Below are 11,875 nucleotides of genomic sequence, written 5' to 3'. Positions count from 1 at the left end.
AATCGATCAGTTCACGTTATCAGCAGTTCAGGAGGAGGAGCAAGGTCTGTTTCTCTGTGATTCTTTAGATTGGCCCACCTCTATGTGAAGTTTTCCTTGAGGCTGATAGCAAGATGCTGAGGAGTTCCAGCCTCCTGTGTGGCTCTGACAATGTCCAAATGAACAATCTTCTGTCTCTTGAGAGCAGGAGAACCTTTTCCAGAGACCCTCCTGGCTGACTTGCTCTACTGTCTCATTGGCCAGAATTTTATCACATATTCGTTCCTAAACCAATCAATGGCAAGGAGAAGGGGATTGGCATGGCTGGCTTAGATAAACTGGAGGATATCCCCTGGAACTACCAGTTGGGGTGGGGCAGCTTCCCTGAAGTGCTCAAGGCTCAAAGAAAGGTGATACCTGAATAAAATCAAGTTGCAGTTAAGGGTGTGGACGAAGCAGCAATATAAATGCTAGGTCGCCAGCCATAGTGTAGTGACTGCTATATATGATTGTGGAAAAGAAGGCAAGAAAGGTATTCACAAAGTCAGAATGGCATTTTAGAACTAAAGGATGCTTTCCCCCAGGTTTGCATAAGGTAGGTAGAGACTGATATGTTTATGTTTTGGATCATAGGTTTGTTTTTTTTAATCCACACCTCAGCACAATAAAAACACTGAGTATAGATAGATTTATTTAATGTTAGGAATGCCCCCTTAGTACAAAAATAGAATTTGTCTTCTTTTTTGAATTTAGGAGCTTATATAGTTAACTTGCTTTATAAATTAGCAGCTGTAAGTTACAACAGAAATAAAGCATTTAATAACCTCTATGTCCAAAGTTGAAATTATCAATGAAGAGAATTAGCTGAAGTCATCTGAATGTACTTTATAATTTGTTTTCCTCTAAATTTGATTTGACATTTATATTAAACCCAGATTTGAAAAAAAATGTTTTCGATGCTCCTTGGCATATCTTTGTACTACATTATGTGTTGCTGCAGAATTTACAAGATCAGCATTTAGATGTCACCAGGGAGACATACATCCTTGTACTGTGATAGACATTATCAGGCACTCCCAAAGTAGCAGCAGTTATTTACATTGAACTTAAGGAGGCAACTATGGAAATGTCAAGAAGCATTACGTTTTTGGAACTTGGAAACATTGAGGAGAATTAGGGTTTTTGTTTTTCATTTGCATTCAAGTGACCAAAAGTGTCTTTCATGTTAGAATGATTCCATATGAGTAGAGCAAAGACCAAAGTAGCTGATAATCTCAAACCATACATCACAAGCCTTTAGTGCATTTTGAACTCAACTTAGGGGGTCATCACCAGTGTTCTTTCTTCTTTCTAGTATTTAGTTTAAAAAAAACCCAAATATCAAAGAGCATTATGTATAATAAGGGTAAGAGTAGGTTCATTTCATTTGAACTTAATTTTTGTGTTATGAAAAATTTCAAGCGTATACACAAGTAGAAAGAATGGTGTCATGACCAACCTGTACTCATCACCCAGACCCAACAATTATCTAGATTTGTTCCATACCAGCTTCATCTTTTTTTTCTTGTTGATATATTTTAAAGCAGATGACAGATATTATTTCATTTCACTCCCATATATTCAGTATGTATTTTTTAAAGTATAAACATTTTCTTACATAACCATAATGTAATAATTATCATTCCTAATAAAATTAACAATTATTTGATATCCTGTAATATGCAATCTTCAAAATATCTAAATATTCCAATTTCCCCAATGGACTCTTTAAAAAATAAATCTTTTTACAGTTGATTTATTTAAAACAAAACTTTTGTTTATGTGTCATACATCTGTGGTAAATCACAATGTAAAATAAATTTCTTAATGTGGGTTGCAGTAAAAAACATTCTGGAAAGTCATTGCTGAGTGCATTGACAAGGCTTTTTTGTGTTTTTTTTTTTTAACTTTATTTTAAGTGTGTTTTTTCAGGACCCATCAGCTCCAAGTCAAGTAGTTGTTTCAATCTAGTTGTGGAGGGCGCCGCTCACAGTGGCCCATGTGGGAATGAACCGGCAACCTTGTTGTTAAGAGCACCATGCTCTGACCAAATGAGCTAACCCGCCGCCACAATTGGCAAGTTTTTGTTGGGGACTTGGGAGCAAATTTTTCTTCTTAAGGACAGGCAGTTTCTACAGAGGGCAAACAATATCATAAAGTAAAAAATTTCAGCAGTCAACTGCTTGTTTCTTCTATGTGGAGCTACGGAAATGCTTTGACTTTTTTTCTTCCAACGGCAGTATCAGAATTTTCGTATTTTATGAGTACATAAGTCATTCATTCTGAGAGGCTATGGATTTGACTGTCTGTGGTACTTGATTAAGTAACTAGACTAGAGGAGAGGCAGCCTCAGGTTTCAGAGTCAGAGTCTCATTCTCACATCGATAGTGGATTCAGAGTCTTGTTTGCTGTTACACAAAGCATTTTGTGGGGCAAGATGGCAAGGTCAAGTGTTTAGTTAGTTACATGATATATTTATACTCTTTCCATGTTCTCCAGGTCAACAAATTAGGGAACAGCAAGAAACAACCTTTTTTTTCAGCGACTGTGTTTTCCAAAGTCTATTTTTCAATATCATCGTCTTGCCTTTCCAGCCACTGGGCCTTTGCGTATGCTGGTCCATTGGCCAAGAAGAATTAACTTCCTCATTCACTGTTTCTTCTCGTAGCCTTTTTCTTTTCTTCCTTTAAATCTCAATCTCCCCTTTCCTAGCAAAGCCTTCCCTGACCTCCCTAAGTCGTATTCCCCTACTGTGCCTCATGGACCACTCCTTTGTAGAACTTACTAGTATTGCAGTTTTACATTTCTCTGTTGTGGTAATTCATCTAATATCTCTTTGTCTGCCTAGTCTGTAAGCTCCATGAGAGTGGAGACTGTCCTTGCTCATTGTTGTAGCCTCTGCACGTTATAACAGTTGAACTCAAGAAATATTTGATGAATTTAACAAGTTTAAGTGCTGACTACTGGACTGAATGCTGTCACCCATAGAGAAATGAAATATGCATGCTGAAAACATCTTTATAATTAAGCACCCTCATTTTTCTTTTGACTTAAGTTTTTTCTGGACTTTCAAAGAAGGATGGATGGGTAATTTATTAGGTGCCATGGTTGGTCTCTGTTGTTTTTCATGTTTAAAATAATGCAATGATTTTAGCAGGGCCACTTTTATAAATTGTGAAAGGGGTTTATAGATAATGACTTATAGATAATGACTGTTTGGATAAGGTTACAAGAGAACGTAGTGATTTAAGATACATTAAGAAATATGTAAGGTCAGTTCTAGTCACTGAGACATTTTCACCAGTTTGCAAAGCCATCACTTATATTAGACACATGGGTGAATGGTGTGGAATGATTGGATGAAGTCCCTGAGACGCAGCCTGGCACACAAGCTGTCCACAGTTTGGCCTCTCTATTCTCAATTTCTGTCACTTCTTGCTTTAGCCTTAATGCTCCAATAATGTAGACCTTTAAATATGCTTTCTTGCCCCTAGCTCTGTTCTGAATACGGACCCTATCCCAATTCTCTCAGCTACATTCCTTGTACTTTAAAATATGTACACATTTTCCATAAATTATCTGTGTAATATTAAAGTGTTACATATAAAGATGAGGTCTTCTTTGACAATTCACTTGCTGCTGTGCCTTCCACATACAAATGGACATTTTCTCCTTGTGAGACATCTAGTAATACTGTGTGTACACATTTTTAATAGAAATGTATTGAATAATTCTGCATACTTCCTTTTTCACTTAAAAGTGTGTCTCAGAGAGGTTTCCATATTATCACATATAGATGGGTCTCACGCCTTTTAACTATTGAGTATTATTCCATTGTATGAACAGATAATGAGGTTTTTAATCCAGTTCTCCTCGAAGGATATCCAAGTTGTTTCTAATTTTTTAATCCTACAAGTCAAGCTTCAGTAAGCATGTTTGTATATGTCTCATTGTCCAACTGTGTGAATGTTTCTCTAGAATATAAATGGAACTGTTGGGTCACAGGGTGTGTGAATTTCGGGGTTTTATAGAAACTGCAGATTACCCTGCTAAGTAGCTGTACCTGCTTTCACTCATACCAGCAGCATATGTGAGGGCATTTCTCCATATCTTTACCAACACTTAATGATATCAAACTTTGTTGATTTTTCAAATCTGATGGGTGATAAATGGTATCTTGGTTTAATTCACATTTCCCTGATTATTGTTAAGCTCTAGTATTTTTCCTTGGGTGATTGTAGCTATTTCCCTTTCTGTGAAACTCTCACTTCTGGCTGCCCTCTCTGCTGACTTCTTTCTTGTTTGGGCCCTGGTTCACTGTTCTGGCTGCTCGGCTTGTCTGGTCTCACTGTTTTTGGCTCCTTGCTGGTTTTTCCTCTTACTTTTGAGCAGGGCTATGTAGGTATTAACTTCTTTCTCTTTTAATTTATTCAAAGTATATTCATCAAGTGCCTGTTAAATGCCAGGCACTGTGAGAGGGGTTGACGATATGATGGTGACAAGACAGTGTCTCTACATCATGGAGCTGAATTTCAGTGGGAAAACAGACAACATACCAATGAGGACTACATAATATAGTGTCATGTACTACAAAGATAAAGCAGGTAAGATGATAGAGGTTCTGGGCATAAGGGAGGCAGTGTCTTATTTTACCAAGGCCTTTTCTAAGAGGTAAGATTTGAGCAGAGACTGGAAAGAAGTGAGGGAGAGAAGAATCTTCTGAGGAGGTGGATTAGCAAGTGCAAAGGCACTGAGGCAAAAGTGAGGAATGGGAAGAAAGTCGGTGTGGCTGGAGTTAGAGGTCAAGGGGCGAAGTGTAGGGAAAATGTAGGAAATGATGTTGAAAAGGTAGCCAGGATCCAGATCATGAAGAACTTTGAAGGCCATGATATTCTTTATTTCAAGGGTAATGGGAAGCCTTGGAGGTTTGGGCCGATAGAGTGTCATTCAGATGACTCTTGTGCTCTGTGGTGAAAAGAGGACAAGTGAGGAAGTGTGGAGAGTAGTCAGGTGACCCAACAGTAGTCTGGACAATGGTGTCCAGGACTATGGCGGCGCACGGGGTGGTGAGGAATAGTCAGATAAGGGACTCATTTTGAAGGTGGAGGCAGCATGACTTGCTGATGGATTATGTGTATAGTGGGAGGGGGGAAAGAGTTGGTGGTGACTCTAAGATTTTGACCTGAGGTACTGGAGGGGCAGTGATGGCACTTACAAAGGTGGAGAAGACTGTGGGAGGGGAGTAGGTTTGAGGGGAGAAATCTAGAGCTCTGTTTTGGACATGTTAAATTTGAGATGCTTATTAGATATGCAAGTATTGAGTGGGCATTCAGCTCAAGGGAAAAATCAGAACTGAGAATATGTATCTGGCAGTTGTCCTCTTAGGGGATCACATTTAACACCATGGACTGGATGGTATCACTGAGGGAATAGCTAGAGAGGGAAATAGGGTCAAAGACTGGGCCAAGGGCCACAATAATATCTAGGAGTCAGGGACTAGGAAGCGAAGTCAGTAGACAGCGGTTGTCAAGGCTCTGGAAATCAAGTACAGAAGCATTTCAAGAACGAGGGAGTGACTAACTGTGCCAAATGCTGCCAAAAGATTGAGAAGGGTGCATGCTTGGGACAAACATTGGACTTAGTAAGGTAGAAGGCACGGGTGACCTCAGCGTGAGTAGTCTCAGTGGAGAGAGTTGAGAAGAAAATAAGAGGTGAGGAAGTAGAGATGCCCCTCATTTATAAGGGGGTTGGGTTGGGTTCAATGAGAAAGCTGTCAGTATTGCTTTTCTGCTCTTTTTTTAAATTTTTATTGGGGAACAGTGTGTTTCTCCAGGGCCCATCAGCTCCAAATCGTTGTCCTTCAGTCTAGTTATAGAGGGCACAGCTCAGCAACTAGTCCAATTGCCATTTTCAATCTTTAGTTGCAGGGGGCACAGCCCACCATCCCATGCAGGAATTGAACCTGCAACCTTGTTGTTAAGAGCTTGTGCTCTAACCAACTGAGCCATCCAGCCGCCCCCCCTTTGGCAGTTCAGCAGCAACTTGTTGTCTTCAGTCTAGTTGTGGAGGGCGCAGCTCACTGACCCATGTGGGAATTGAACTGGCAACCCTGTTCTTCAGAGCTCACGCTCTAACCAACTGAGCCATTTGGCCACCCCTGCTTTTCTGCTATCTTGAAGTTAGAAGTCTCTTGGCTAAATTCTCCTCTTTCACAATGTAGCACTGTTTCTTTCTCTCTCCCAGCTTCCTTACCTTTGTATGCTCATCAGCCCCATTCCCCAGGCTGTTAAAAGTCCTACCTTAGTCTTTTTATAACACTCTACTTTATCTGTATACACTGCTGACTCCGTAACAGACAAGAGGCTCTGAGGCAGCCACATTGTTTATTTCCTCCCATAATTCCTAGTCTATTCTGTGTCTCAGTAATAAATATTTGTTGACTTGAACTTCACTTCTGATTCCGTTTCAAAAGGGAGGACGAGCTACAAGGAAGCTGTGTTCTAGTCAGAGGACAGTGAATTTGATGAGCATGTAGGGAAGTAAATAAAGAAAACGTGTTCTATTAGATGAGCAACCAACTATGTGATTGATGCAAAAACAGCACCACTTCTCTTGACACTGGTATTGGCAATGACGGCAGAGCAGAGCATTTCAAGAACCTGGTGTATCTGTTAAAAAAACGAAGTTAATTTTAAATGAAGGTTTGCACAAGGGTCTTTGCTCATAGCCTTTCATGAGTGAATGACAATGATGTTAATTCCATCTTGAACTCTTATGAAGTTAAAACATGCTTTACAGAGGCAGTGTTTCCTTTCAATGGAATTATAACTGGTAATTGCTTCTCTAGGGTTCCTCTGGAGAACGTGTTGGTGTGGTAGTGGGAACAGGGGAGAAGCAGAAAGTAGGAATACTGAAACCCCAGGTATAAGAGGGGAACCCCCGGTGTGACTTCGACAGTCACTTAATGTCACATTGCTTCCATTTCGCCATCTATAATTTGATGATAGTGTTTGTAATGTGCTTTTCCTATACAAGATGCTTTGTTATCAGTATTAATATTGCTTCCAATGATTAACAAAGTCCTCTGAGGAAAAGCAAACCTCTGATTTCAGTATTCAGCTTCTTTTTATCTTATACCGTAAGAAAACCAATACCAAATTATTTGATCTGGCTTGCGGACTCATGCTGTTTCATCTTTAGTAAATGTTCTCATCAAATGTACTTTTAATTAAGAGTCTGGTGAGAATGCAAATCCTAGTTTTAATATTCATTCAAAAGTATTTGTTGAACATTTATTATCTCCTAGGCATTGGACTTGGACTTGGGATTCTAAAAATGAACACACATCTAAATACAACTCTGAGGTCAAAACAATATTCTACTCTGCTCTTATAAACTTTCATTTACCTTCTGAGGTATTTTGTTGAAAGTGAATATGAGGGGCACTGGATGGCTCAGTTGGTTAGAGCCCTAGCTCTTAACAACAGGGTTGCGGGTTCAATTCCCGCATGGGATAATGGACTGCATCCCCTGCAACTAAAGATTGAAAACATCGACTGGACTTGGAGCTGAGCTGCGCCCTCCACAACTAGATTGAAGGACAATGACTTGGAGCTGATGGGTCCTGGAGAAACACACTGTTCCCCAATAAAAAATTTTTAAAAAAAGAGAAAGTGAATATGAAAATGTCAATTAACTATTTAACCTTAAGTTTTTCCCCAAAATTCAGTAATTATAGTCTTCATTGTTAAATATTAGAGTGGATTTTAAAAAGTGCTTATGAAGTTACTGATTCAGGGCATTGCAAGAGCTCTTAGGATTCTCTAGTTTAATGTTCTTCAGTAAAATGTAATGCACGTCCCAAATGTAATTTTGAATTTTCTAGTAGCTACTTTAGAAAAAGTAAACAGAAACAAGTGAAATTAATTTTAATGATATATTTAACCCAATATATTGAAAATATTTCCATATGTGATCAATACAAAAATTAACAAGCTACATTCTTTTGTTCATACTGTCTTTAAAATCCAATGCGTATTTTACACTTACAGCATATTTCCGCTTGGATGCTAAATTTTCATTGGAAATACTTGATATCTATTTATATTTCATAAAACTTACCATTGAAAGAGTAGATTCACATACCCAAGCTGTTCCAAACATTCTTAAATTTTTTCCAATAATTGAAATTAAATAAAAATAATTGAAATTAAATAAACATTAAGTTTCCCAGTTACACTAGCTCCATTGAAGTGCTCAGTAGCCACATGGAAAGTTCTGTTGTGTAACGCAGGTGTAACGCACTGAGGAAACTCGAATAGCAGATCTGGAGCTAGAACCTTCTTTGGAAAGAGTTTCATAGACATTTAAAACCCACCCAGAACACTAACCTTTCAGAAGACAGGTGGTCAAATGAATTTCAGCACATTGAGCCATGCACTGTTTAGCTGCTGACAGAGAAGTTTTCTAGGAGGAATTAATACCTTACATTCCTTTCAACAGTGTACAACAGTTTCCTTTACTCCACATCCTCCCCAACATTTATTGTCTCTTCTTGATGATACCCATTCTAACAGGTGTGAGGTGATATTTTCTTGTGGTTCTGATATGCATTTCCCTGTTCATTAGTGATGTTAAGCACCTTTTGATGTACCTGTTGGCCATATGGATGTCTTCTTTGGGAAAACGTCTGTTCAATTCCTCTGCCCATTTTTAAACAGGATTATTTTTGTTGTTGTCAGTGACTTCTGTTCTTTATGTATTTTGGATATTAGCCCATTACCTGATATATGGTTTGCAAGTATTTTTTCCCATTCTGTGTGTTCATTTGATTGATTTTTTTTCTTTTGCGGTGCAGACACTTTTTAGTTTTATGTAATACCACTTGTTGATTTTTGCTTTTGCTTCTTCTGCTTTTTGTGTTATATCCAAAAAATCATTACTAAGACCAATGCAAGGAACTTTTCCCCTATGTTTTCTTCTAGAAATTTTACCATGTCAGGTCTTTGTGTAAGTCTTTAATTAATTTTGAGTTAATTTTTGTGAATGCTTTCAGATTGGGCTACAATTTCATTTTCCTACATGTGGGTATCCAGTTTTCCCAGCACCATTTGTTGAAAAGACTGTCCTTTCCCTATTGAGTGTTCTTGGCTCACTTGTCAAATATTAGTTAACAATATGCAGGGGTTTATGTGTCTATTTTTATGTCAATACCATACTGTTTTTATTCTTATAGATTTTTAGTATATTTTGAAATCAAGAAAATGTGATGCCTTCAACTGTGTTCTTCTTTCTCAGGATTACTTTGGCTATTTGGGGTCTTTTGTGGTTCCATACAAGGTTTAGGTTTGTTTTTTTCTATTTCTGTGAAAAATACCATTTGCATTTTGATAGGGATTGCATTGAATCTGTAGATGGCTTTGGGTATTATGGATATTTTAACAATGTTAATTATTCTGATCATGAATATGAGATATCTTTCCATTTGTTCATATCTTCAATTTCTTTCAGCAAAGTCTTGTAGTTTTCATTGTATAGATCTTTTAATTCCTTGGTTAAATTTTTTCCTATTTTATTGTTTTTTATGCTACTGTGAATGCAATAGTTTTCTTTACTTCTTTTTCAGATATTTCATTTTTAGTATATAGAAATGCACCTGATTTCTGAATGTTGATTTTTATATCCTGCAACTTTACTGAATTCTATTCCAACAGTTTTCAAAATTTTCTTTAGGATTTTCTCTATATAAGATCATACCATCTACAAATAATAACAGCTTCTCCCTTTCCAATTTCAATGCCTTTTATTTCTTTGTTTTGCCAACTTGCTCCAGCTAGGACTTCCAGTTGAATAAGAGAAACGAGAGTGGACATCCTTATCTTGTTCTTGATCTTAGAGGAAAAGCTTTCAATTTTTCACCATTGAGTGTGATGTTAGCTGTGGCCTTGTCATATATGGCCTTCATTATGTTGAGGTATATTCCTTCCATACCCAACTTGTTGAGGGTTTTTATCATGAAAAGATGTATTTTGTAAAATGCTTTTCCTGAATCTATTGAGATGATAATGTTTTTTTTAATCTTTCATTCTATTAATGCATATCACAGTTATTGATTTGTGTATGTTGAATCATCCTTGCATTCCAGGGATAAAACCCACTTGGTCATGGTGTATGATTCTTTTAATGTGCTGTTGAATTCAGTTTGCTAATATTTTACTGAGAATTTTTTCATCTATATTTATCAGAGATAATGGTCTATAGTTTTCTTTTAGTGTCCTTATCTGGCTTTGGTGTCAGGGTAATACCGGCCTCATAAAATGAGTTTGGGAATATTCCCTCCTTTTAGATTTTTGAAAAGAGTTTGAGAAGGATTGATGTTAATTAGTCTTTCAACGTGTGGTAAAATTCACCAGTGAAGCCATCTGGTCCTAGGATTTTTGTGTTGGAAGGTTTTTGGTTACTGATTCAGTTTCTTTACTGATTACTGGTATGTTCAGATTTTCTATTTCTTTGTGATTCAGTCTTGGTTGGTTGTGTGTTTCTAGGAATTTATCCATTTCTTCTAGGTTATCTAGTTTGTTGGTTATAATTGTTCATAGTAATCTCTTATGATTCTATGTATTTTTGTAGTATCAGTTGTAATGTCTTCTTTCATTTCTGATTTTATTTGAGTCTTCTCTTTTTTTCTTAGTCTAGCTAACAGTTTGTCAATTTTATCTTATGATAAAACCAGCATTACCTTTGTTGATCTTTCCTATTGTTTTTCTGGTCTCCATTTCATTTATTTTTGTTCTGATCTTCGTTATTTCCTTCCTTCTGCTAACTTTTGGCTTGTTTTTTCTTGTCTTTCAGTTCCTTAAGGTATAAAGTTAGGTTTGTTTATTTGAGATTTCTGTTTTCTTAATATATGTGTTTATTACTGTCTAGGAATTCCTCTTTTCAAAAATTTGCATTGCACCACTTACTTTTATGAAAGACCTACATTGATACAATAATGACTTTTTTTGTAAAAGCAAAAATCTCCTTGGAGTTCTTTCAGTTAGTGAAAACAGGTATTAATGTAAGTCTTCTGTAAAAGCAAAATGACATAATTCAAACTTTTGGAAAGCAGGGGATATTCTTTGCTTTAAGTCATTCCGGCATACAAAAGGTTTCATAGGAACGCTCTAATTTTGGATAGTGGGGGAAACCTGTAAATTTCTCTCTAAGAACTGTTTTCACAGCATCTCATAGTTTTGGGTATGTGTGTCTATTTTCTTTTTTTCTCCAAGATATTTTTTGATTTCACCTTAGATTTCTTCTTTGATCCATTGCTTCTTCAGGAGTGTGTTCAGTTTCCACATATTTGTAAATTTTCTAGCTTTTCTTTTGTTGATTTCTAATTTCATTCTATTATGGTGGGAAAAGATTTTGGTATGATTTCAATCTTAAATTTGTTAAGATTTGTTTTGTGGCTTATCATATGATCTATCCTGAATAAAGTTTTGTGTCCACTTGAGAAGAATGTGAATTCTGCTGATGTTGGATGAAATGTTCTTTAAATATCTGTTAGGTCCATTCTGTCTAATATGTGACTCAAGTCCAATGTTTGCTTACTAATTGTCTGCCTGGATTCATTGCTGAAAGTGAGTTATTGAAGTCCCATACTATTATTGTATTGCTTTCTATTTCTCCTTTCACATCTGTTAGTATTTTCGTAATATATTTAGGTGCTCTGATGTTGGGTATATATATATATATATTTCTGATTGTTGTATCTTCGTGATGAATTGACCCCTTTTTCATTGTAATGTCCTTTTTTGTCTATTTCTACTGTTTTTTTGCTTAGAGTCTATTTTGGCTGATAGAAGTATAGCTA

Source organism: Rhinolophus sinicus, linkage group LG10 (assembly GCF_036562045.2).
Source record: "Rhinolophus sinicus isolate RSC01 linkage group LG10, ASM3656204v1, whole genome shotgun sequence".
Classification (NCBI taxonomy): Eukaryota; Metazoa; Chordata; class Mammalia; order Chiroptera; family Rhinolophidae; genus Rhinolophus; species Rhinolophus sinicus.
This window is presented reverse-complemented; position numbering follows the sequence as displayed.